At 45.7% G+C, this 26729-nt stretch overlaps 7 non-coding genes across 7 annotated transcripts; all 7 read right to left on the bottom strand.

Moving 5' to 3' along the window:
- Positions 1 to 839: 839 nt before the first annotated feature.
- TRNAH-GUG (transfer RNA histidin (anticodon GUG)) lies at positions 840 to 911 on the bottom strand. Its single transcript has one exon. It is a non-coding gene; the product is annotated as a tRNA-His (tRNA).
- A 1285-nt stretch (positions 912 to 2196) lies between these two features.
- TRNAS-AGA (transfer RNA serine (anticodon AGA)) lies at positions 2197 to 2278 on the bottom strand. Its single transcript has one exon. It is a non-coding gene; the product is annotated as a tRNA-Ser (tRNA).
- A 2846-nt stretch (positions 2279 to 5124) lies between these two features.
- Positions 5125 to 5206, bottom strand: TRNAS-AGA (transfer RNA serine (anticodon AGA)). The gene has a single exon. It is a non-coding gene; the product is annotated as a tRNA-Ser (tRNA).
- A 1487-nt stretch (positions 5207 to 6693) lies between these two features.
- On the bottom strand, positions 6694 to 6765 carry TRNAH-GUG (transfer RNA histidin (anticodon GUG)). Its single transcript has one exon. It is a non-coding gene; the product is annotated as a tRNA-His (tRNA).
- Positions 6766 to 8050: 1285 nt separating this feature from the next.
- TRNAS-AGA (transfer RNA serine (anticodon AGA)) lies at positions 8051 to 8132 on the bottom strand. The gene has a single exon. It is a non-coding gene; the product is annotated as a tRNA-Ser (tRNA).
- Positions 8133 to 19369: 11237 nt separating this feature from the next.
- TRNAS-AGA (transfer RNA serine (anticodon AGA)) lies at positions 19370 to 19451 on the bottom strand. The gene has a single exon. It is a non-coding gene; the product is annotated as a tRNA-Ser (tRNA).
- Positions 19452 to 22297: 2846 nt separating this feature from the next.
- Positions 22298 to 22379, bottom strand: TRNAS-AGA (transfer RNA serine (anticodon AGA)). The gene has a single exon. It is a non-coding gene; the product is annotated as a tRNA-Ser (tRNA).
- Positions 22380 to 26729: the final 4350 nt, after the last annotated feature.

Raw genomic sequence — 26729 nt, 5'->3', positions numbered from 1 at the left:
TGTAAAGTGGTATACCATATACCCAGGGACTGATTGTGCCGCCCAAAGAAGTAGCATTTCAAACCTGTCTCAAGCCTGCTACTGCAGTGCCTGTGCTGCAGTGTACTGCCACTTCGACTTGCCATTTAAAACTACTTGCCAAGCCTTAAACTCCAATTTTATTACATATAATTAACCCCTAAGGTAGGCCCTAGGTAGTCCTAGGGGCATCATGCTATGTAAGTAAAAGGTAAGACATGTACTGTGGTAGTTTGCATGTCCTGGTAGTACCAAACAGTCTATTACATTTTTCACTACAGTGAGGTCTGCCCCTCTCATAGGTTAGCATTGGGTATTCCCTTATACTTTTTGGGGGGTAATTCCATAAAGGAGAGGAGAAGCTTTATTTATTTATTGATAAATCCTATTTACTGGTGAGGTTGGATTTAACTTTACTCTTTTATAAATGCCATTTTTAGAGAGTGAGCATTTCTCTGCACTTACTGCTCTATTTGCCTGAAAACCTGTCTCCAATTGACGTCTGGATTGGGCTGCGAGACAGCTACATTTGTGCATTCCCTCTAGACAGCCACAACACAGGTCACTCAACTGCAACTGCATTCTGATTGGCATGGGGAGAGCTCCATTCCCCCCACCGCAAATAGGTTCAAGAACGATAATTTATGTCAGTAGGTACAATATAGCTACATCTTATAATCATGTGTGTTTAAATAATTTGTCGTTAGATCGTTTAAATATTTTAAAGGATCTGTTTTTAATAGACATTTTACAAAAACAACTGGTACATTTGGTAATTCTGTAAAAGAAAAACCCAACTGCTGTGACATTGCCAACCACAATGCCGTGACTCGGATTCGAACCGAGGTTGCTGCAGCCACAACGCAGAGTACTAACCACTATACGATCACGGCAAGCTACTTGGGCTCAATATCATACAGTGACATGGAGAGTTTATAATTCTGAACACTCAGGGAACTCCTGTGATAGGCTGAATGTTTTCATTGCTTCCTCATTCCTTATATAAAGGCTTTGTCTCCTCAGTGGTTGATAGGCTGAAACCGTTTCCTGGCCTCCTGCTTGTGAACTGCCAGGAGTCAAAGATCACACATACACTTGTGGGCCTGTGATGGGACACCAATGCAGAGAAACACACCTGGCGCAGATCTTCTATTCTGTCTATTAGACCTGCATCTCCCCTGTACCTCCTCAAGCCATCTGTATGTGAAGCAAGAAAGAGTTAAGGAGCGGTCCATCTACACTTTTATAGGGAGGATGCTGCCGTGAGCTCCTCCTAGCTAATCACACAAACAGCAGTAAAGCAAGATAACTACACAGTTAGGGGGGACTGCATGGTTAGGTTTTTGAGGAATTATTGAAACTGACCTCAGTGACCCATGATCAGAGCTGTGGCTAATGACTGCGTCCCTAATTATGATGAAGCAAGCACCATGGCTCGTAGGGGCCCCACAACACGCTTTTCTTAGCTCATTGAATTAAAGTATAAACCTCTGCCATGTATGAGTGGTAAAGGCTTGTTAATTTGGTTGCTTTTCCAATTCACGTCTGACAACAAGATGAAGGAACATTGGGGCATCAGAAGCTTTGGAAAGTAGCCACCAACCTCAGGGAAAGAGAGAAAGAAGGAAAAGGCAGTATGAGGTGTGGAGAAAACAGCAGCAGGTACAAGGAGCTCAAATGAGATTAATGGCGCCTAAATAGAGCACGTAAAGGAACAGTTACAAATCTAAGAAAAGGGAAAGAAAGACTAGGAAAAAAACACGGAAAGAGCCTGTAGATAAAATTCTCTTCCTGGGACAGCAGGCTAAGATAAATTACACAGGGAGCAGTTAAGCTTGTAACACGGGGAGAATAGAAAAGAAAAGCAGTTTTATGAAGTGTGTTTGCCTAATCCAGCAAGCACTTTTGTTTTATTTTTCTATTTGCTTCTTTTATTGGTAAAGTAAGTTTCAAGTGCATGAATGGTATGACTGAGAGAGCCAGGGTATAATAATTTGAAATGTTTGCACCAGCGCTAATGTAGGACGAGAGTTATAGCAAAGATATGAAAGGGGTAGCAATAATAAATATGTGAAAGGGCAATAGTGACACCAAAATAAGCCACCTATTTATAAAACTGACATGGAAGAAATTCTAAAGGTTAACTTCTGAAATTGTAGCCGATGTTAAAAAGTTTCTTGTTGTTGGCAGGATTCGAACCTGCGCGGGGAGACCCCGATGGATTTCTAGTCCATCGCCTTAACCACTCGGTCACAACAACTGACTGTAAGTTTGGTGCAAATAATCTGTATGAAAGTTTTCAAGGTGTCCCACAGCAAATTACTGGTATTGTGCAATGCACTTTTAAAAAATAATGTTTTTTTCAGCAGGCACATTCTCTCCTAAAAACAAAAATTGCATGAGTATATCTCTAGTTTGGAAAAGGATAGGCTTTCATGCATACTCTCATGTGGCACTCAAGTTTTTGGGACCCTATTGCACTCCGTGTTCGTGCTGCTTTTAGTCTATCGCCCATATTACAGAAGTCTACCATCTTTGAGTATTTGAGGCTCCTTTGTAAGTGCTTTATCTTTCTTACTTGAAGAGCTATATAATAAAGGGGTCAGGGAAAGATTGCATTTATGGAAGATAAAAGAAGGCACACTTGTCTCACCAAATGCCGTAGAGATACCTGATGTTTTACTCATGTTATCCTTAGTTTGTTTTTGTTAGACCTTGCATTCTTAAGGTGGCCTGAACCCTACCTTATTGCTTTTCACCTACGCATTTTGCTGTATCTTTTTGTTGGCCTTAGGTCTCTGATCACTTTATCGCTACTTATCAGTGCTGAAGTGCACGTGCTTCTTCCCTAATCATGTGTGTAATTGGAGTATACCTGACTGACAGATTTAATTGACTTGAAAGCCCCTTGTAAAGTTGTATACCATATACCCAGGGACTGATTGTGCCGCCCAAAGAAGTAGCATTTCAAACCTGTCTCAAGCCTGCTACTGCAGTGCCTGTGCTGCAGTGTACTGCCACTTCGACTTGCCATTTAAAACTACTTGCCAAGCCTTAAACTCCAATTTTATTACATATAATTAACCCCTAAGGTAGGCCCTAGGTAGTCCTAGGGGCATCATGCTATGTAAGTAAAAGGTAAGACATGTACTGTGGTAGTTTGCATGTCCTGGTAGTACCAAACAGTCTATTACATTTTTCACTACAGTGAGGTCTGCCCCTCTCATAGGTTAACATTGGGTATTCCCTTATACTTTTTGAGGGGTAATTCCATATCAGAGAGGAGAAGCTTTATTTATTTATTGATAAATCCTATTTACTGGTGAGGTTGGATTTACCTTTACTATTTTATAGATGCCATTTTTAGAGAGTGAGCATTTCTCTGCACTTACTGCTCTATTTGCCTGAAAACCTATCTCCAATTGACGTCTGGATTGGGCTGCGAGACAGCTACATTTGTGCATTCCCTCTAGACAGCCACAACACAGGTCACTCAACTGCAACTGCATTCTGATTGGCATGGGGGAGAGCTCCATTCCACCCACCGCAAATAGGTTCAAGAACGATAATTTATGTCAGTAGGTACAATATAGCTACATCTTATAATCATGTGTGTTTAAATAATTTGTCGTTAGATCGTTTAAATATTTTAAAGGATCTGTTTTAATAGACATTTTACAAAAACAACTGGTACATTTGGTAATTCTGTAAAAGAAAAACCCAACTGCCGTGACATTGCCAACCACAATGCCGTGACTCGGATTCGAACCGAGGTTGCTGCGGCCACAACGCAGGGTACCAACCACTATACGATCACGGCGAGCTACTTGGGCTCAATAACATACAGTGACATGGAGAATTTATAATTCGGAACACTCAGGGAACTCCTGTGATAGGCTAAATGTGTTCTTTGCTTCCTCATTTCTTATACAAAGGCTTTGTCTCCTCAGTGGCTGATAGGCTGAAACTGTTTCCTGGCCGCCTGCTTGTGAACTGCCAGGAGTCAAAGATCACACATACACTTGTGGGCCTGTGATGGGACACCAATGCAGAGAAACACACCTGGCGCAGATCTTCTATTCTGTCTAGTAGACCTGCATCTCCCCTGTACCTCCTCAAGCCATCTGTATGTGAAGCAAGAAAGAGTTAAGGAGCGGTCCATCTACACTTTTATAGGGAGGATTCTGCCGTGAGCTCCTCCCAGCTAATCACACAAACAGCAGTAAAGCAAGATAACTACACAGTTAGGGGGGACTGCATGGTTAGGTTTTTGAGGAATTATTGAAACTGACCTCAGTGACCCATGATCAGAGATGTGGCTAATGACTGCGTGCCCAATTATGATGAAGCAAGCACCATGGCTCGTAGGGGCCCCACAACACGCTTTTCTTAGCTCATTGAATTAAAGTATAAACCTCTGCCATGTATGAGTGGTAAAGGCTTGTTAATTTGGTTGCTTTTCCAATTCACGTCTGACAACAAGATGAAGGAACATTGGGGCATCAGAAGCTTTGGAAAGTAGCCACCAACCTCAGAGAAAGAGAGAAAGAGGGAAAAGGCAGTATGAGGTGTGGAGAAAACAGCAGCAGGTACAAGGATCTCAAATGAGATTAATGGCGCCTAAATAGAGCACATAAAGGAACAGTTACAAATCTAAGAAAAGGGAAAGAAAGACTAGGAAAAAAACACGGAAAGAGCCTGTAGATAAAATTCTCTTCCTGGGACAGCAGGCTAAGATAAATTACACAGGGAGCAGTTACGCTTGTAACACGGGGAGAATAGAAAAGAAAATGCAGTTTTATGAAGTGTGTTAGCCTAATCCAGCAAGCACTTTTGTTTTATTTTTCTATTTGCTTCTTTTATTGGTAAAGTAAGTTTCAAGTGCATGAATGGTATGACTGAGAGAGCCAGGGTATAATAATTTGAAGTGTTTGCACCAGCGCTAATGTAGGACGAGAGTTATAGCAAAGATATGAAAGGGGTAGCGATAATAAATATGTGAAAGGGCAATAGTGACACCAAAATAAGCCACCTATTTATAAAACTGACATGGAAGAAATTCTAAAGTTTAACTTCTGAAATTGTAGCCGATGTTAAAAAGGTTCTCGTTGTTGGCAGGATTCGAACCTGCGCGGGGAGACCCCAATGGATTTCTAGTCCATCGCCTTAACCACTCGGCCAAAACAACTGACTGTAAGTTTTGTGCAAATAATCTGTATGAAAGTTTCAAGGTGTCCCACAGCAAATTCCTGGTATTCTGCAATGCACTTTTTAAAAATAATGTTTTTTTCAGCTGGCACATTCTCTCCTAAAAACAAAAATTGCATGAGTATATCTCTAGTTTGGAAAAGGATAGGCTTTCATGCATACTCTCATGTGGCACTCAAGTTTTTGGGACCCTATTGAACTCTGTGCTCGTGCTGCTTTTAGTCTATGGCCCATATTACAGAAGTCTACCATCTTTGAGTATTTGAGGCTCCTTTGTAAGTGCTTTATCTTTCTTACTTGAAGAGCTATATAATAAAGGGGTCAGGGAAAGATTGCATTTATGGAAGATAAAAGAAGGCACACTTGTCTCACCAAATGACGTAGAGATACCTGATGTTTTACTCATGTTATCCTTAGTTTGTTTTTGTTAGACCTTGCATTCTTAAGGTGGCCTGAACCCTACCTTATTGCTTTTCACCTACGCATTTTGCTGTATCTTTTTGTTGGCCTTAGGACTCTGATCACTTTATCGCTACTAATCAGTGCTGAAGTGCACGTGCTTCTTCCCTAATCATGTGTGTAATTGGAGTATACCTGACTGACAGATTTAATTGACTTGAAAGCCCCTTGTAAAGTGGTATACCATATACCCAGGGACTGATTGTGCCGCCTAAAGAAGTAGCATTTCAAACCTGTCTCAAGCCTGCTACTGCAGTGCCTGTGCTGCAGTGTACTGCCACTTCGACTTGCCATTTAAAACTACTTGCCAAGCCTTAAACTCCAATTTTATTACATATAATTAACCCCTAAGGTAGGCCCTAGGTAGTCCTAGGGGCATCATGCTATGTAAGTAAAAGGTAAGACATGTACTGTGGTAGTTTGCATGTCCTGGTAGTACCAAACAGTCTATTACATTTTTCACTACAGTGAGGTCTGCCCCTCTCATAGGTTAGCATTGGGTATTCCCTTATACTTTTTGGGGGGTAATTCCATATCAGAGAGGAGAAGCTTTATTTATTTATTGATAAATCCTATTTACTGGTGAGGTTGGATTTAACTTTACTCTTTTATAAATGCCATTTTTAGAGAGTGAGCATTTCTCTGCACTTACTGCTCTATTTGCCTGAAAACCTGTCTCCAATTGACGTCTGGATTGGGCTGCGAGACAGCTACATTTGTGCATTCCCTCTAGACAGCCACAACACAGGTCACTCAACTGCAACTGCATTCTGATTGGCATGGGGAGAGCTCCATTCCCCCCACCGCAAATAGGTTCAAGAACGATAATTTATGTCAGTAGGTACAATATAGCTACATCTTATAATCATGTGTGTTTAAATAATTTGTCGTTAGATTGTTTAAATATTTTAAAGGATCTGTTTTTAATAGACATTTTACAAAAACAACTGGTACATTTGGTAATTCTGTAAAAGAAAAACCCAACTGCTGTGACATTGCCAACCACAATGCCGTGACTCGGATTCGAACCGAGGTTGCTGCAGCCACAACGCAGAGTACTAACCACTATACGATCACGGCAAGCTACTTGGGCTCAATATCATACAGTGACATGGAGAGTTTATAATTCTGAACACTCAGGGAACTCCTGTGATAGGCTGAATGTGTTCATTGCTTCCTCATTCCATATACAAAGGCTTTGTCTCCTCAGTGGTTAATAGGCTGAAACCGTTTCCTGGCCGCCTGCTTGTGAACTGCCAGGAGTCAAAGACCACACATACACTTGTGGGCCTGTGATGGGACACCAATGCAGAGAAACACACCTGGCGCAGATCTTCTATTCTGTCTATTAGACCTGCATTTCCCCTGTACCTCCTCAAGCCATCTGTATGTGAAGCAAGAAAGAGTTAAGGAGCGGTCCATCTACACTTTTATAGGGAGGATGCTGCCGTGAGCTCCTCCTAGCTAATCACACAAACAGCAGTAAAGCAAGATAACTACACAGTTAGGGGGGACTGCATGGTTAGGTTTTTGAGGAATTATTGAAACTGACCTCAGTGACCCATGATCAGAGCTGTGGCTAATGACTGCGTCCCTAATTATGATGAAGCAAGCACCATGGCTCGTAGGGGCCCCACAACACGCTTTTCTTAGCTCATTGAATTAAAGTATAAACCTCTGCCATGTATGAGTGGTAAAGGCTTGTTAATTTGGTTGCTTTTCCAATTCACGTCTGACAACAAGATGAAGGAACATTGGGGCATCAGAAGCTTTGGAAAGTAGCCACCAACCTCAGGGAAAGAGAGAAAGAAGGAAAAGGCAGTATGAGGTGTGGAGAAAACCGCAGCAGGTACAAGGAGCTCAAATGAGATTAATGGCGCCTAAATAGAGCACGTAAAGGAACAGTTACAAATCTAAGAAAAGGAAAAGAAAGACTAGGAAAAAAACACGGAAAGAGCCTGTAGATAAAATTCTCTTCCTGGGACAGCAGGCTAAGATAAATTACACAGGGAGCAGTTAAGCTTGTAACACGGGGAGAATAGAAAAGAAAAGCAGTTTTATGAAGTGTGTTTGCCTAATCCAGCAAGCACTTTTGTTTTATTTTTCTATTTGCTTCTTTTATTGGTAAAGTAAGTTTCAAGTGCATGAATGGTATGACTGAGAGAGCCAGGGTATAATAATTTGAAATGTTTGCACCAGCGCTAATGTAGGACGAGAGTTATAGCAAAGATATGAAAGGGGTAGCAATAATAAATATGTGAAAGGGCAATAGTGACACCAAAATAAGCCACCTATTTATAAAACTGACATGGAAGAAATTCTAAAGGTTAACTTCTGAAATTGTAGCCGATGTTAAAAAGTTTCTCGTTGTTGGCAGGATTCGAACCTGCGCGGGGAGACCCCGATGGATTTCTAGTCCATCGCCTTAACCACTCGGTCACAACAACTGACTGTAAGTTTGGTGCAAATAATCTGTATGAAAGTTTTCAAGGTGTCCCACAGCAAATTCCTGGTATTGTGCAATGCACTTTTTAAAAATAATGTTTTTTTCAGCAGGCACATTCTCTCCTAAAAACAAAAATTGCATGAGTATATCTCTAGTTTGGAAAAGGATAGGCTTTCATGCATACTCTCATGTGGCACTCAAGTTTTTGGGACCCTATTGCACTCCGTGTTCGTGCTGCTTTTAGTCTATGGCCCATATTACAGAAGTCTACCATCTTTGAGTATTTGAGGCTCCTTTGTAAGTGCTTTATCTTTCTTACTTGAAGAGCTATATAATAAAGGGGTCAGGGAAAGATTGCATTTATGGAAGATAAAAGAAGGCACACTTGTCTCACCAAATGCCGTAGAGATACCTGATGTTTTACTCATGTTATCCTTAGTTTGTTTTTGTTAGACCTTGCATTCTTAAGGTGGCCTGAACCCTACCTTATTGCTTTTCACCTACGCATTTTGCTGTATCTTTTTGTTGGCCTTAGGACTCTGATCACTTTATCGCTACTAATCAGTGCTGAAGTGCACGTGCTTCTTCCCTAATCATGTGTGTAATTGGAGTATACCTGACTGACAGATTTAATTGACTTGAAAGCCCCTTGTAAAGTGGTATACCATATACCCAGGGACTGATTGTGCCGCCCAAAGAAGTAGCATTTCAAACCTGTCTCAAGCCTGCTACTGCAGTGCCTGTGCTGCAGTGTACTGCCACTTCGACTTGCCATTTAAAACTACTTGCCAAGCCTTAAACTCCAATTTTATTACATATAATTAACCCCTAAGGTAGGCCCTAGGTAGTCCTAGGGGCATCATGCTATGTAAGTAAAAGGTAAGACATGTACTGTGGTAGTTTGCATGTCCTGGTAGTACCAAACAGTCTATTACATTTTTCACAACAGTGAGGTCTGCCCCTCTCATAGGTTAGCATTGGGTATTCCCGTATACTTTTTGGGGGGTAATTCCATATCAGAGAGGCGAAGCTTTATTTATTTATTGATAAATCCTATTTACTGGTGAGGTTGGATTTAACTTTACTATTTTATAAATGCCATTTTTAGAGAGTGAGCATTTCTCTGCACTTACTGCTCTATTTGCCTGAAAACCTGTCTCCAATTGACGTCTGGATTGGGCTGCGAGACAGCTACATTTGTGCATTCCCTCTAGACAGCCACAACACAGGTCACTCAACTGCAACTGCATTCTGATTGGCATGGGGAGAGCTCCATTCCCCCCACCGCAAATAGGTTCAAGAACGATAATTTATGTCAGTAGGTACAATATAGCTACATCTTATAATCATGTGTGTTTAAATAATTTGTCGTTAGATCGTTTAAATATTTTAAAGGATCTGTTTTTAATAGACATTTTACAAAAACAACTGGTACATTTGGAAATTCTGTAAAAGAAAAACCCAACTGCTGTGACATTGCCAACCACAATGCCGTAATTGCAAACACAACAGTGATGGACAGAATGTGGATCAATGTCACACATTCACCCCAGTCCAAAGATCTGGGCCCAAATCCATCGTTTTTCCACTCCACACCACCCTGGGTTAGACAATGGCGATATGCAAATCAGCGCTGACCCTGTGCCCCATGGGAACAGTCCAGTCCGAACTACAAAAGCCATGTCCTTCCCAGAACGGAAACAAGCATCCGAGGACCGGCCCGGTTTCGAGGTAACACCTCTCATCAGCCCGGCTGGCTTGATTCCAGTGGTGTGGAGTGCCTGGGACTCACGTCTGAGCATCCCCAGTACACTTAGAGTGGTAATTGCAAACACAACAGTGATGGACAGAATGTGGATCAATGTCACACATTCACCCCAGTCCAAAGATCTGGGCCCAAATCCATCGTTTTTCCACTCCACACCACCCTGGGTTAGACAATGGCGATATGCAAATCAGCGCTGACCCTGTGCCCCATGGGAACAGTCCAGTCCGAACTACAAAAGCCATGTCCTTCCCAGAACGGAAACAAGCATCCGAGGACCGGCCCGGTTTCGAGGTAACACCTCTCATCAGCCCGGCTGGCTTGATTCCAGTGGTGTGGAGTGCCTGGGACTCACGTCTGAGCATCCCCAGTACACTTAGAGCGGTAATTGCAAACACAACAGTGATGGACAGAATGTGGATCAATGTCACACATTCACCCCAGTCCAAAGATCTGGGCCCAAATCCATTGTTTTTCCACTCCACACCACCCTGGGTTAGACAATGGCGATATGCAAATCAGCGCTGACCCTGTGCCCCATGGGAACAGTCCAGTCCGAACTACAAAAGCCATGTCCTTCCCAGAACGGAAACAAGCATCCGAGGACCGGCCCGGTTTCGAGGTAACACCTCTCATCAGCCCGGCTGGCTTGATTCCAGTGGTGTGGAGTGCCTGGGACTCACGTCTGAGCATCCCCAGTACACTTAGAGCGGTAATTGCAAACACAACAGTGATGGACAGAATGTGGATCAATGTCACACATTCACCCCAGTCCAAAGATCTGGGCCCAAATCCATCGTTTTTCCACTCCACACCACCCTGGGTTAGACAATGGCGATATGCAAATCAGCGCTGACCCTGTGCCCCATGGGAACAGTCCAGTCCGAACTACAAAAGCCATGTCCTTCCCAGAACGGAAACAAGCATCCGAGGACCGGCCCGGTTTCGAGGTAACACCTCTCATCATCCCGGCTGGCTTGATTCCAGTGGTGTGGAGTGCCTGGGACTCACGTCTGAGAATCCCCAGTACACTTAGAGCGGTAATTGCAAACACAACAGTGATGGACAGAATGTGGATCAATGTCACACATTCACCCCAGTCCAAAGATCTGGGCCCAAATCCATCGTTTTTCCACTCCACACCACCCTGGGTTAGACAATGGCGATATGCAAATCAGCGCTGACCCTGTGCCCCATGGGAACAGTCCAGTCCGAACTACAAAAGCCATGTCCTTCCCAGAACGGAAACAAGCATCCGAGGACCGGCCCGGTTTCGAGGTAACACCTCTCATCATCCCGGCTGGCTTGATTCCAGTGGTGTGGAGTGCCTGGGACTCACGTCTGAGAATCCCCAGTACACTTAGAGCGGTAATTGCAAACACAACAGTGATGGACAGAATGTGGATCAATGTCACACATTCACCCCAGTCCAAAGATCTGGGCCCAAATCCATCGTTTTTCCACTCCACACCACCCTGGGTTAGACAATGGCGATATGCAAATCAGCGCTGACCCTGTGCCCCATGGGAACAGTCCAGTCCGAACTACAAAAGCCATGTCCTTCCCAGAACGGAAACAAGCATCCGAGGACCGGCCCGGTTTCGAGGTAACACCTCTCATCAGCCCGGCTGGCTTGATTCCAGTGGTGTGGAGTGCCTGGGACTCACGTCTGAGCATCCCCAGTACACTTAGAGCGGTAATTGCAAACACAACAGTGATGGACAGAATGTGGATCAATGTCACACATTCACCCCAGTCCAAAGATCTGGGCCCAAATCCATCGTTTTTCCACTCCACACCACCCTGGGTTAGACAATGGCGGTATGCAAATCAGCGCTGACCCTGTGCCCCATGGGAACAGTCCAGTCCGAACTACAAAAGCCATGTCCTTCCCAGAACGGAAACAAGCATCCGAGGACCGGCCCGGTTTCGAGGTAACACCTCTCATCAGCCCGGCTGGCTTGATTCCAGTGGTGTGGAGTGCCTGGGACTCACGTCTGAGCATCCCCAGTACACTTAGAGCGGTAATTGCAAACACAACAGTGATGGACAGAATGTGGATCAATGTCACACATTCACCCCAGTCCAAAGATCTGGGCCCAAATCCATCGTTTTTCCACTCCACACCACCCTGGGTTAGACAATGGCGATATGCAAATCAGCGCTGACCCTGTGCCCCATGGGAACAGTCCAGTCCGAACTACAAAAGCCATGTCCTTCCCAGAACGGAAACAAGCATCCGAGGACCGGCCCGGTTTCGAGGTAACACCTCTCATCAGCCCGGCTGGCTTGATTCCAGTGGTGTGGAGTGCCTGGGACTCACGTCTGAGCATCCCCAGTACACTTAGAGCAGTAATTGCAAACACAACAGTGATGGACAGAATGTGGATCAATGTCACACATTCACCCCAGTCCAAAGATCTGGGCCCAAATCCATCGTTTTTCCACTCCACACCACCCTGGGTTAGACAATGGCGATATGCAAATCAGCGCTGACCCTGTGCCCCATGGGAACAATCCAGTCCGAACTACAAAAGCCATGTCCTTCCCAGAACGGAAACAAGCATCCGAGGACCGACCCGGTTTCGAGGTAACACCTCTCATCAGCCCGGCTGGCTTGATTCCAGTGGTGTGGAGTGCCTGGGACTCACGTCTGAGCATCCCCAGTACACTTAGAGCGGTAATTGCAAACACAACAGGGATGGACAGAATGTGGATCAATGTCACACATTCACCCCAGTCCAAAGATCTGGGCCCAAATCCATCGTTTTTCCACTCTACACCACCCTGGGTTAGACAATGGCGATATGCAAATCAGCGCTGACCCTGTGCCCCATGGGAACAGTCCAGTCCGAACTACAAAAGCCATGTCCTTCCCAGAACGGAAACAAGCATCCGAGGACCGGCCCGGTTTCGAGGTAACACCTCTCATCAGCCCGGCTGGCTTGATTCCAGTGGTGTGGAGTGCCTGGGACTCACGTTTGAGCATCCCCAGTACACTTAGAGCGGTAATTGCAAACACAACAGTGATGGACAGAATGTGGATCAATGTCACACATTCAGCCCCGTCCAAAGATCTGGGCCCAAATCCATCGTTTTTCCACTCCACACCACCCTGGGTTAGACAATGGCGATATGCAAATCAGCGCTAACCCTGTGCCCCATGGGAACAGTCCAGTCCGAACTACAAAAGCCATGTCCTTCCCAGAACGGAAACAAGCATCCGAGGACCGGCCCGGTTTCGAGGTAACACCTCTCATCAGCCTGGCTGGCTTGATTCAAGTGGTGTGGAGTGCCTGGGACTCACGTCTGAGCATCCCCAGTACACTTAGAGCGGTAATTGCAAACACAACAGTGATGGACAGAATGTGGATCAATGTCACACATTCACCCCAGTCCAAAGATCTGGGCCCAAATCCATCGTTTTTCCACTCCACACCACCCTGGGTTAGACAATGGCGATATGCAAATCAGCGCTGACCCTGTGCCCCATGGGAACAGTCCAGTCTGAACTACAAAAGCCATGTCCTTCCCAGAACGGAAACAAGCATCCGAGGACCGGCCCGGTTTCGAGGTAACACCTCTCATCAGCCCGGCTGACTTGATTCCAGTGGTGTGGAGTGCCTGGGACTCACGGCTGAGCATCCCCAGTACACTTAGAGCGGTAATTGCAAACACAACAGTGATGGACAGAATGTGGATCAATGTCACACATTCACCCCAGTCCAAAGATCTGGGCCCAAATCCATCGTTTTTCCACTCCACACCACCCTGGGTTAGACAATGGCGATATGCAAATCAGCGCTGACCCTGTGCCCCATGGGAACAGTCCAGTCCGAACTACAAAAGCCATGTCCTTCCCAGAACGGAAACAAGCATCCAAGGACCGACCCGGTTTCGAGGTAACACCTCTCATCAGCCCGGCTGGCTTGATTCCAGTGGTGTGGAGTGCCTGGGACTCACGTCTGAGCATCCCCAGTACACTTAGAGCGGTAATTGCAAACACAACAGTGATGGACAGAATGTGGATCAATGTCACACATTCACCCCAGTCCAAGGATCTGGGCCCAAATCCATCGTTTTTCCACTCTACACCACCCTGGGTTAGACAATGGCGATATGCAAATCAGCGCTGACCCTGTGCCCCATGGGAACAGTCCAGTCCGAACTACAAAAGCCATGTCCTTCCCAGAACGGAAACAAGCATCCGAGGACCGGCCCGGTTTCGAGGTAACACCTCTCATCAGCCCGGCTGGCTTGATTCCAGTGGTGTGGAGTGCCTGGGACTCACGTTTGAGCATCCCCAGTACACTTAGAGCGGTAATTGCAAACACAACAGTGATGGACAGAATGTGGATCAATGTCACACATTCAGCCCCGTCCAAAGATCTGGGCCCAAATCCATCGTTTTTCCACTCCACACCACCCTGGGTTAGACAATGGCGATATGCAAATCAGCGCTAACCCTGTGCCCCATGGGAACAGTCCAGTCCGAACTACAAAAGCCATGTCCTTCCCAGAACGGAAACAAGCATCCGAGGACCGGCCCGGTTTCGAGGTAACACCTCTCATCAACCCGGCTGGCTTGATTCAAGTGGTGTGGAGTGCCTGGGACTCACGTCTGAGCATCCCCAGTACACTTAGAGCGGTAATTGCAAACACAACAGTGATGGACAGAATGTGGATCAATGTCACACATTCACCCCAGTCCAAAGATCTGGGCCCAAATCCATCGTTTTTCCACTCCACACCACCCTGGGTTAGACAATGGCGATATGCAAATCAGCGCTGACCCTGTGCCCCATGGGAACAGTCCAGTCCGAACTACAAAAGCCATGTCCTTCCCAGAACGGAAACAAGCATCCGAGGACCGGCCCGGTTTCGAGGTAACACCTCTCATCAGCCCGGCTGGCTTGATTCCAGTGGTGTGGAGTGCCTGGGACTCACGTCTGAGCATCCCCAGTACACTTAGAGCGGTAATTGCAAACACAACAGTGATGGACAGAATGTGGATCAATGTCACACATTCACCCCAGTCCAAAGATCTGGGCCCAAATCCATCGTTTTTCCACTCCACACCACCCTGGGTTAGACAATGGCGATATGCAAATCAGCGCTAACCCTGTGCCCCATGGGAACAGTCCAGTCCGAACTACAAAAGCCATGTCCTTCCCAGAACGGAAACAAGCATCCGAGGACCGGCCCGGTTTCGAGGTAACACCTCTCATCAGCCCGGCTGGCTTGATTCCAGTGGTGTGGAGTGCCTGGGACTCACGTTTGAGCATCCCCAGTACACTTAGAGCGGTAATTGCAAACACAACAGTGATGGACAGAATGTGGATCAATGTCACACATTCACCCCAGTCCAAAGATCTGGGCCCAAATCCATCGTTTTTCCACTCCACACCACCCTGGGTTAGACAATGGCGATATGCAAATCAGCGCTGACCCTGTGCCCCATGGGAACAGTCCAGTCCGAACTACAAAAGCCATGTCCTTCCCAGAACGGAAACAAGCATCCGAGGACCGGCCCGGTTTCGAGGTAACACCTCTCATCAGCCCGGCTGGCTTGATTCCAGTGGTGTGGAGTGCCTGGGACTCACGTCTGAGCATCCCCAGTACACTTAGAGCGGTAATTGCAAACACAACAGTGATGGACAGAATGTGGATCAATGTCACACATTCACCCCAGTCCAAAGATCTGGGCCCAAATCCATCGTTTTTCCACTCCACACCACCCTGGGTTAGACAATGGCGATATGCAAATCAGCGCTGACCCTGTGCCCCATGGGAACAGTCCAGTCCGAACTACAAAAGCCATGTCCTTCCCAGAACGGAAACAAGCATCCGAGGACCGGCCCGGTTTCGAGGTAACACCTCTCATCAGCCTGGCTGGCTTGATTCAAGTGGTGTGGAGTGCCTGGGACTCACGTCTGAGCATCCCCAGTACACTTAGAGCGGTAATTGCAAACACAACAGTGATGGACCGAATGTGGATCAATGTCACACATTCACCCCAGTCCAAAGATCTGGGCCCAAATCCATCGTTTTTCCACTCCACACCACCCTGGGTTAGACAATGGCGATATGCAAATCAGCGCTAACCCTGTGCCCCATGGGAACAGTCCAGTCCGAACTACAAAAGCCATGTCCTTCCCAGAACGGAAACAAGCATCCGAGGACCGGCCCGGTTTCGAGGTAACACCTCTCATCAGCCTGGCTGGCTTGATTCAAGTGGTGTGGAGTGCCTGGGACTCACGTCTGAGCATCCCCAGTACACTTAGAGCGGTAATTGCAAACACAACAGTGATGGACCGAATGTGGATCAATGTCACACATTCACCCCAGTCCAAAGATCTGGGCCCAAATCCATCGTTTTTCCACTCCACACCACCCTGGGTTAGACAATGGCGATATGCAAATCAGCGCTGACCCTGTGCCCCATGGGAACAGTCCAGTCTGAACTACAAAAGCCATGTCCTTCCCAGAACGGAAACAAGCATCCGAGGACCGGCCCGGTTTCGAGGTAACACCTCTCATCAGCCCGGCTGGCTTGATTCCAGTGGTGTGGAGTGCCTGGGACTCACGGCTGAGCATCCCCAGTACACTTAGAGCGGTAATTGCAAACACAACAGTGATGGACAGAATGTGGATCAATGTCACACATTCACCCCAGTCAAAAGATCTGCTCCCAAATCCATCGTTTTTCCACTCCACACCACCCTGGGTTAGACAATGGCGATATGCAAATCAGCGCTGACCCTGTGCCCCATGGGAACAGTCCAGTCCGAACTACAAAAGCCATGTCCTTCCCAGAACGGAAACAAGCATCCAAGGACCGACCCGGTTTCGAGGTAACACCTCTCATCAGCCCGGCTGGCTTGATTCCAGTGGTGTGGAGTGCCTGGGACTCACGTCTGAGCATCCCCAGTACACTTAGAGCGGTAATTGCAAACACAACAGTGATGGACAGAATGTGGATCAATGTCACACATTCACCCCAGTCCAAGGATCTGGGCCCAAATCCATCGTTTTTCCACTCTACACCACCCTGGGTTAGACAATGGCGATATGCAAATCAGCGCTGACCCTGTGCCCCATGGGAACAGTCCAGTCCGAACTACAAAAGCCATGTCCTTCCCAGAACGGAAACAAGCATCCGAGGACCGGCCCGGTTTCGAGGTAACACCTCTCATCAGCCCGGCTGGCTTGATTCCAGTGGTGTGGAGTGCCTGGGACTCACGTTTGAGCATCCCCAGTACACTTAGAGCGGTAATTGCAAACACAACAGTGATGGACAGAATGTGGATCAATGTCACACATTCAGCCCCGTCCAAAGATCTGGGCCCAAATCCATCGTTTTTCCACTCCACACCACCCTGGGTTAGACAATGGCGATATGCAAATCAGCGCTAACCCTGTGCCCCATGGGAACAGTCCAGTCCGAACTACAAAAGCCATGTCCTTCCCAGAACGGAAACAAGCATCCGAGGACCGGCCCGGTTTCGAGGTAACACCTCTCATCAACCCGGCTGGCTTGATTCAAGTGGTGTGGAGTGCCTGGGACTCACGTCTGAGCATCCCCAGTACACTTAGAGCGGTAATTGCAAACACAACAGTGATGGACAGAATGTGGATCAATGTCACACATTCACCCCAGTCCAAAGATCTGGGCCCAAATCCATCGTTTTTCCACTCCACATCCACATCCAGATCTTTGGACTGGGGTGAATGTGTGACATTGATCCACATTCTGTCCATCACTGTTGTGTTTGCAATTACCGCTCTAAGTGTACTGGGGATGCTCAGACGTGAGTCCAAGGCACTCCACACCACTGGATTCAAGCTAGCCGGGCTGATGAGAGGTGTTACCTCGAAACCGGGCCGGTCCTCGGATGCTTGTTTCCGTTCTGGGAAGGACATGGCTTTTGTAGTTCGGACTGGACTTTTCCCATGGGGCACAGGGTCAGCGCTGATTTGCATATCGCCATTGTCTAACCCAGGGTGGTGTGGAGTGGAAAAACGATGGATTTGGGCCCAGATCTTTGGACTGGGGTGAATGTGTGACATTGATCCACATTCTGTCCATCACTGTTGTGTTTGCAATAACCACAATGCCGTGACTCGGATTGGAACCGAGGTTGCTGCGGCCACAACGCAGAGTACTAACCACTATACGATCACGGCGAGCTACTTGGGCTCAATATCATACAGTGACATGGAGAGTTTATAATTCTGAACACTCAGGGAACTCCTGTGATAGGCTGAATGTGTTCATTGCTTCCTCATTCCTTATATAAAGGCTTTGTCTATTCAGTGGTTGATAGGCTGAAACCGTTTCCTGGCCTCCTGCTTGTGAACTGCCAGGAGTCAAAGATCACACATACACTTGTGGGCCTGTGATGGGACACCAATGCAGAGAAACACACCTGGCGCAGATCTTCTATTCTGTCTATTAGACCTGCATCTCCCCTGTACCTCCTCAAGCCATCTGTATGTGAAGCAAGAAAGAGTTAAGGAGCGCTCCATCTACACTTTTATAGGGAGGATGCTGCCGTGAGCTCCTCCCAGCTAATCACACAAACAGCAGTAAAGCAAGATAACTACACAGTTAGGGGGGACTGCATGGTTAGGTTTTTGAGGAATTATTGAAACTGACCTCAGTGACCCATGATCAGAGCTGTGGCTAATGACTGCGTCCCTAATTATGATGAAGCAAGCACCATGCCTCGTTGGGGCCCCACAACACGCTTTTCTTAGCTCATTGAATTAAAGTATAAACCTCTGCCATGTATGAGTGGTAAAGGCTTGTTAATTTGGTTGCTTTTCCAATTCACGTCTGACAACAAGATGAAGGAACATTGGGGCATCAGAGGCTTTGGAAAGTAGCCACCAACCTCAGAGAAAGAGAGAAAGAAGGAAAAGGCAGTATGAGGTGTGGAGAAAACAGCAGCAGGTACAAGGAGCTCAAATGAGATTAATGGCGCCTAAATAGAGCACGTAAAGGAACAGTCACAAATCTAAGAAAAGGGAAAGAAAGACTAGGAAAAAAACACGGAAAGAGCCTGTAGATAAAATTCTCTTCCTGGGACAGCAGGCTAAGAGAAATTACACAGGGAGCAGTTAAGCTTGTAACACGGGGAGAATAGAAAAGAAAATGCAGTTTTATGAAGTGTGTTTGCCTAATCCAGCAAGCACTTTTGTTTTATTTTTCTATTTGCTTCTTTTATTGGTAAAGTAAGTTTCAAGTGCATGAATGGTATGACTGAGAGAGCCAGGGTATAATAATTTGAAGTGTTTGCACCAGCGCTAATGTAGGACGAGAGTTATAGCAAAGATATGAAAGGGGTAGCGATAATAAATATGTGAAAGGGCAATAGTGACACCAAAATAAGCCACCTATTTATAAAACTGACATGGAAGAAATTCTAAAGGTTAACTTCTGAAATTGTAGCCGATGTTAAAAAGTTTCTCATTGTTGGCAGGATTCGAACCTGCGCGGGGAGACCCCGATGGATTTCTAGTCCATCGCCTTAACCACTCGGCCACAACAACTGACTGTAAGTTTGGTGCAAATAATCTGTATGAAAGTTTTCAAGGAGTCCCACAGCAAATTCCTGGTATTCTGAAATGCACTTTTTAAAAATAATGTTTTTTTCAGCAGGCACATTCTCTCCTAAACACAAAAATTGTATGAGTATATCTCTAGTTTGGAAAAGGATAGGCTTTCATGCATACTCTCATGTGGCACTCAAGTTTTTGGGACCCTATTGCACTCTGTTTTCGTGCTGCTTTTAGTCTATGGCCCATATTACAGAAGTCTACCATCTTTGAGTATTTGAGGCTCCTTTGTAAGTGCTTTATCTTTTTTACTTGAAGAGCTATATAATAAAGTGGTCAGGGAAAGATTGCATTTATGGAAGATAAAAGAAGGCGCACTTGTCTCACCAAATGCCGTAGAGAAACCTGATGTTTTACTCATGTTATTCTTAGTTTGTTTTTGTTAGACCTTGCATTCTTAAGGTGGCCTCAACCCTACCTTATTGCTTTTCACCTACGCATTTTGCTGTATCTTTTTGTTGGCCTTAGGTCTCTGATCACTTTATCGCTACTAATCAGTGCTGAAGTGCACGTGCTTCTTCCCTAATCATGTGTGTAATTGGAGTATACCTGACTGACAGATTTAATTGACTTGAAAGCCCCTTGTAAAGTTGTATACCATATACCCAGGGACTGATTGTGCCGCCCAAAGAAGTAGCATTTCAAACCTGTCTCAAGCCTGCTACTGCAGTGCCTGTGCTGCAGTGTACTGCCACTTCGACTTGCCATTTAAAACTACTTGCCAAGCCTTAAACTCCAATTTTATTACATATAATTAACCCCTAAGGTAGGCCCTAGGTAGTCCTAGGGGCATCATGCTATGTAAGTAAAAGGTAAGACATGTACTGTGGTAGTTTGCATGTCCTGGTAGTACCAAACAGTCTATTACATTTTTCACTACAGTGAGGTCTGCCCCTCTCACAGGTTAGCATTGGGTATTCCCTTATACTTTTTGAGGGGTAATTCCATATCAGAGAGGACAAGCTTTATTTATTTATTGATAAATCCTATTTACTGGTGAGGTTGGATTTACCTTTACTGTTTTATAGATGCCATTTTTAGAGAGTGAGCATTTCTCTGCACTTACTGCTCTATTTGCCTGAAAACCTATCTCCAATTGACGTCTGGATTGGGCTGCGAGACAGCTACATTTGTGCATTCCCTCTAGACAGCCACAACACAGGTCACTCAACTGCAACTGCATTCTGATTGGCATGGGGGAGAGCTCCATTCCACCCACCGCAAATAGGTTCAAGAACGATAATTTATGTCAGTAGGTACAATATAGCTACATCTTATAATCATGTGTGTTTAAATAATTTGTCGTTAGATCGTTTAAATATTTTAAAGGATCTGTTTTAATAGACATTTTACAAAAACAACTGGTACATTTGGTAATTCTGTAAAAGAAAAACCCAACTGCCGTGACATTGCCAACCACAATGCCGTGACTCGGATTCGAACCGAGGTTGCTGCGGCCACAACGCAGAGTACCAACCACTATACGATCACGGCGAGCTACTTGGGCTCAATAACATACAGTGACATGGAGAATTTATAATTCGGAACACTCAGGGAACTCCTGTGATAGGCTGAATGTGTTCATTGCTTCCTCATTTCTTATACAAAGGCTTTGTCTCCTCAGTGGCTGATAGGCTGAAACTGTTTCCTGGCCGCCTGCTTGTGAACTGCCAGGAGTCAAAGATCACACATACAATTGTGGGCCTGTGATGGGACACCAATGCAGAGAAACACACCTGGCGCAGATCTTCTATTCTGTCTAGTAGACCTGCATCTCCCCTGTACCTCCTCAAGCCATCTGTATGTGAAGCAAGAAAGAGTTAAGGAGCGGTCCATCTACACTTTTATAGGGAGGATTCTGCCGTGAGCTCCTCCCAGCTAATCACACAAACAGCAGTAAAGCAAGATAACTACACAGTTAGGGGGGACTGCATGGTTAGGTTTTTGAGGAATTATTGAAACTGACCTCAGTGACCCATGATCAGAGCTGTGGCTAATGACTGCGTGCCCAATTATGATGAAGCAAGCACTATGGCTCGTAGGGGCCCCACAACACGCTTTTCTTAGCTCATTGAATTAAAGTATAAACCTCTGCCATGTATGAGTGGTAAAGGCTTGTTAATTTGGTTGCTTTTCCAATTCACGTCTGACAACAAGATGAAGGAACATTGGGGCATCAGAAGCTTTGGAAAGTAGCCACCAACCTCAGAGAAAGAGAGAAAGAGGGAAAAGGCAGTATGAGGTGTGGAGAAAACAGCAGCAGGTACAAGGATCTCAAATGAGATTAATGGCGCCTAAATAGAGCACATAAAGGAACAGTTACAAATCTAAGAAAAGGGAAAGAAAGACTAGGAAAAAAACACGGAAAGAGCCTGTAGATAAAATTCTCTTCCTGGGACAGCAGGCTAAGATAAATTACACAGGGAGCAGTTACGCTTGTAACACGGGGAGAATAGAAAAGAAAATGCAGTTTTATGAAGTGTGTTAGCCTAATCCAGCAAGCACTTTTGTTTTATTTTTCTATTTGCTTCTTTTATTGGTAAAGTAAGTTTCAAGTGCATGAATGGTATGACTGAGAGAGCCAGGGTATAATAATTTGAAGTGTTTGCACCAGCGCTAATGTAGGACGAGAGTTATAGCAAAGATATGAAAGGGGTAGCGATAATAAATATGTGAAAGGGCAATAGTGACACCAAAATAAGCCATCTATTTATAAAACTGACATGGAAGAAATTCTAAAGGTAAACTTCTGAAATTGTAGCCGATGTTAAAAAGTTTCTCGTTGTTGGCAGTATTCGAACATGCGCGGGGAGACCCCGATGGATTTCTAGTCCATCGCCTTAACCACTCGGCCACAACAACTGACTGTACGATTTGTGCAAATAATCTGTATGAAAGTTTTCAAGGTGTCCCACAGCAAATTCCTGGTATTCTGCAATGCACTTTTTAAAAATAATGTTTTTTTCAGCAGGCACATTCTCTCCTAAAAACAAAAATTGCATGAGTATATCTCTAGTTTGGAAAAGGATAGGCTTTCATGCATACTCTCATGTGGCACTCAAGTTTTTGGGACCCTATTGCACTCTGTTTTCGTGCTGCTTTTAGTCTATGGCCCATATTACAGAAGTCTACCATCTTTGAGTATTTGAGGCTCCTTTGTAAGTGCTTTATCTTTTTTACTTGAAGAGCTATATAATAAAGGGGTCAGGGAAAGATTGCATTTATGGAAGATAAAAAGAAGGCACACTTGTCTCACCAAATGCCGTAGAGAAACCTGATGTTTTACTCATGTTATTCTTAGTTTGTTTTTGTTAGACCTTGCATTCTTAAGGTGGCCTCAACCCTACCTTATTGCTTTTCACCTACGCATTTTGCTGTATCTTTTTGTTGGCCTTAGGACTCTGATCACTTTATCGCTACTAATCAGTGCTGAAGTGCACGTGCTTCTTCCCTAATCATGTGTGTAATTGGAGTATACCTGACTGACAGATTTAATTGATTTGAAAGCCCCTTGTAAAGTGGTATACCATATACCCAGGGACTGATTGTGCCGCCCAAAGAAGTAGCATTTCAAACCTGTCTCAAGCCTGCTACTGCAGTGCCTGTGCTGCCGTGTACTGCCACTTCGACTTGCCATTTAAAACTACTTGCCAAGCCTTAAACTCCAAATCTATTACATATAGTTAACCCCTAAGGTAGGCCCTAGGTAGTCCTAGGGGCATCATGCTATGTAAGTAAAAGGTAAGACATTTACTGTGGTAGTTTGCATGTCCTGGTAGTACCAAACAGTCTATTACATGTTTCACTACAGTGAGGTCTACTCCTCTCATAGGTTAGCATTGGGTATTCCCTTATACTTTTTGGGGGGTAATTCCATATCAGAGAGGAGAAGCTTATTTATTGATTGATAAATCCTATTTACTGGTGAGCTTGGATTTAACTTTACTATTTTATACATGCCATTTTTAGAGAGTGAGCATTTCTCTGCACTTACTGCTCTATTTGCCTGAAAACCTGTCTCCAATTGACGTCTGGATTGGGCTGCGAGACAGCTACATTTGTGCATTCCCTCTAGACAGCCACAACACAGGTCACTCAACTGCAACTGCATTCTGATTGGCATGGGGGAGAGCTCCATTCCCCCCACCGCGAATAGGTTCAAGAACGTTAATTTATGTCAGTAGGTACAATATAGCTACATCTTATAATCATGTGTGTTTAAATAATTTGTCGTTAGATCGTTTAAATATTTTAAAGGATCTGTTTTTAATAGACATTTCACAAAAACAACTGGTACATTTGGTAATTCTGTAAAAGAAAAACCCAACTGCCGTGACATTGCCAACCACAATGCCGTGACTCGGATTCGAACCGAGGTTGCTGCGGCCACAACGCAGAGTACTAACCACTATACGATCACTGCGAGCTACTTGGGCTCAATAACATACAGTGACATGGAGAATTTATAATTCGGAACACTCAGGGAACTCCTGTGATAGGCTGAATGTGTTCATTGCTTCCTCATTCCTTATACAAAGGCTTTGTCTCCTCAGTGGTTGATAGGCTGAAACCGTTTCCTGGCCGCCTGCTTGTGAACTGCCAGGAGTCAAAAATCACACATACACTTGTGGGCCTGTGATGGGACACCAATGCAGAGAAACACACCTGGCGCAGATCTTCTATTCTGTCTAGTAGACCTGCATCTCCCCTGTACCTCCTCAAGCCATCTGTATGTGAAGCAAGAAAGAGTTAAGGAGCGGTCCATCTACACTTTTATAGGGAGGATGCTGCCGTGAGCTCCTCCCAGCTAATCACACAAACAGCAGTAAAGCAAGATAACTACACAGTTAGGGGGGACTGCATGGTTAGGTTTTTGAGGAATTATTGAAACTGACCTCAGTGACCCATGATCAGAGCTGTGGCTAATGACTGCGTGCCTAATTATGATGAAGCAAGCACCATGGCTCGTAGGGGCCCCACAACACGCTTTTCTTAGCTCATTGAATTAAAGTATAAACCTCTGCCATGTATGAGTGGTAAAGGCTTGTTAATTTGGTTGCTTTTCCAATTCACGTCTGACAACAAGATGAAGGAACATTGGAGCATCAGAAGCTTTGGAAAGTAGCCACCAACCTCAGAGAAAGAGAGAAAGAGGGAAAAGGCAGTATGAGGTGTGGAGAAAACAGCAGCAGGTACAAGGAGCTCAAATGAGATTAATGGCGCCTAAATAGAGCACATAAAGGAACAGTTACAAATCTAAGAAAAGGAAAAGAAAGACTAGGAAAAAAACACGGAAAGAGCCTGTAGATAAAATTCTCTTCCTGGGACAGCAGGCTAAGAGAAATTACACAGGGAGCAGTTAAGCTTGTAACACAGGGAGAATAGAAAAGAAAATGCAGTTTTATGAAGTGTGTTTGCCTAATCCAGCAAGCACTTTTGTTTTATTTTTCTATTTGCTTCTTTTAGTAATAAATGTTTTTTATTGAAGAAATCAACACAATACAGGTATCAACACACACGGGTGCTTGTCAATCAGGTCAGTAGAGCTAGGGTGCGAGTGCCTCATAGGGTAGGGTATGCAGTATATAGAAATTGTAGTTATACACAGCAAGCAGCCTACAACCCAACCGGGCCGGCCGCGTTTAAAAAAAAAAATGCAACGATAATGAGGGCATCTCCAACTCCTGTCTTCAGCCCGCACCCTCTGATGGTGACCTAAAATATGGCTTATGCCCATCGCACAACTGTGCCATTGGTCAACACACTATAAAACTATCATCCCCCGTCCCTAGACCCCCTCTACCCGTCCCATCCCGTAACCAGTCCCCCCCTGGCCCAGAAACTCCAACCCCAACAAACCCAAACCCCAACCCCACTGCTCCCCCCTCCAACCCCCCCCACCCCCGGTGATCCATGGTCTCGTTCCGGCTAGTCATACTTCATCCCGTTCCCGATTTGAGGGCAGGCATGGCGTTCCCCTCCGTTGGGGCAATCTCAGTCAACCTTAGCAATCGAAGATACCTCGGACAGGTGACTTCCACAAACTCCGAGGACAGAAGAGCTAGAAACGGCTGTCAGAGTTCCGCGTACCTCGCTCCTTCCCCAGCTTTATACAGAGAAAGTCTTTCCATACCCAGGACCAGCCACAGGCGGTGGAGCCACCCTTGATATGTGGGGACGTGTGTTGTGCGCCAGTGGGTTACAATGTTCTGTAGCGCCGAGCCCAGAGCAATGGCTATCAAGCGCCCCCTTCGTGAGTGTAGGGGGTTGGTCAGTGCATTTGGGAGCCCTAGAATGACGTAGGATGGGAAACGCGGGATTTCAGTGTCAAAGTGTTTGTCCACATCATCCAGAACCTGACGCCAGTACTCCTGCAATAGGCTGCAGTCCCAAAGAATGTGCGTGAGGGTGACTAGCTGTCCGCAGCCTCGCCAACACAGGGGGTCTTTGGTACTATCCATTTCATATAGGCGTTCTGGGATGTAGTACCAGTAGGTCACCACCTTCGTTAGAGTGTCCGTGAGCCCCATATGGTATGCCGAATGTCGAGCCCTGTAGTATATACCCTCCCACTCTTTATGAGTAAATGTCCTCCCCATCTCCCTCTCTCACCGTGCTCTACTCGCGCTGTATGTGTGCTGGTGTTTGAGTGTGAGCAGTTTATATAAGTCAGAGATTAGCTGCTTGTCCGACTTGCGGGTGATCAACCAATATTCGAAATTCGTCAGTCTCCGATCTGCGTCTGGTTTTACCGTCTTACCGAGGGCCCAATGCCTAACTTGAAAGTAATGGAGTCGTTCGGTCTCCGGGAGGCCAAAGTCCTGGCGTAGTTGCGGAAATGGAATTATCCCTTCTGGACCGTATATCTGGCAAAGGGAGCGACAGCCGGCCGACTTCCATCGTTCGAAGGCCTTTCCGTCCAGCCCCGGTTGAAAGTCAGGGTTATCAAGAATGGGGGTGAGGGGAGAGGGGGCGGTTGTGAGACCGAGGTCCACTCCCACCCGATCCCAGATCTCCAGCGGGACTCGCGTAATGTGGGAGGCGTACAAGTTGCGGGGCCCATGTATTTTGCGCATAAACGGGATCTCTTGTAATGTGCGCCCCGCTACTGCCTGGTCTTGAAATAACCAGTGTTTCCCGGACTCCCATTGGACCCACTCCGCCAAGAAGCGTAGTTGTGCCGCCTGGAAGTAAGCGGCCAAGTTTGGAATC

Source organism: Lissotriton helveticus, chromosome 12 (assembly GCF_964261635.1).
Source record: "Lissotriton helveticus chromosome 12, aLisHel1.1, whole genome shotgun sequence".
NCBI classification, from domain to species: domain Eukaryota; kingdom Metazoa; phylum Chordata; class Amphibia; order Caudata; family Salamandridae; genus Lissotriton; species Lissotriton helveticus.
This window is presented reverse-complemented; position numbering and strand designations above follow the sequence as displayed.